At 41.4% G+C, this 534-nt stretch overlaps 2 protein-coding genes across 7 annotated transcripts in view; both read right to left on the reverse strand.

Moving 5' to 3' along the window:
• Positions 1-534, reverse strand: part of LOC133648219 (serine/threonine-protein phosphatase 2A 55 kDa regulatory subunit B gamma isoform) — a 68,617-nt gene continuing 68,083 nt past the window's right edge. For 5 of the 6 annotated variants that reach the window (XM_062044085.1, XM_062044084.1, XM_062044086.1 and 2 more), the window contains one exon: positions 1-534. This exon is cut by the window's right edge. The gene's annotated coding sequence lies outside the window, so the exon portion shown is untranslated. The other variant, XR_009825829.1, reaches the window with a different exon arrangement.
• Positions 1-534, reverse strand: part of LOC133648221 (uncharacterized) — a 1,759-nt gene continuing 1,225 nt past the window's right edge. The window contains exon 2 of the mRNA XM_062044089.1: positions 1-534. This exon is cut by the window's right edge and continues 432 nt beyond it. The gene's annotated coding sequence lies outside the window, so the exon portion shown is untranslated.

Genomic DNA, 534 nt, shown 5'->3' on the forward strand with positions numbered 1-534 from the left:
TGCAAGTGTTGAAATATTTATTCAAAGCAAAAATAAAAGATTATTAACATACGTGAACACAAAAATATGCAAAGAAAAAGTTTTGGTGAACACACGAAGAAAACCTGTTTCTTTGTTGCAGTATTCCAAAAGGGAAAGAAAAGAAGCCATAAAAAAAGAAAAGAGTTCTGCACAGCAGCAAAGTAAAGGAGATGAAAATAGCATCTCTGCTGTCACTTTGGAGGCACATCATCAAGTCTTTTATGGATTTCAGAAAGAAAACATGAGTTGTAACTTACAGACTTCAATGAGGCTTCTTTTGGACATGGACTGGAAACATCCGGTTCTCCTTCTCACTGAGCGGGTTCCTGTTCAGTCGCAGGTGCAGCATTTAGTAAACATGCGAAGGAAAGTTCCGCCGTCTGTGGTTTACCTGCGGCTGCAAGCGTTTGTACAGCCAGGTGGAAATGTTTGAAGGCAGCCGAGTAGAGGCGCAATCTGTCCGACATGCAGCAGGGTTTCGCCTTCGTCGTGTTAAAAGTAGCACAAAATGCA

This window comes from Entelurus aequoreus, linkage group LG04 (genome assembly GCF_033978785.1).
Source record: "Entelurus aequoreus isolate RoL-2023_Sb linkage group LG04, RoL_Eaeq_v1.1, whole genome shotgun sequence".
Classification (NCBI taxonomy): Eukaryota; Metazoa; Chordata; class Actinopteri; order Syngnathiformes; family Syngnathidae; genus Entelurus; species Entelurus aequoreus.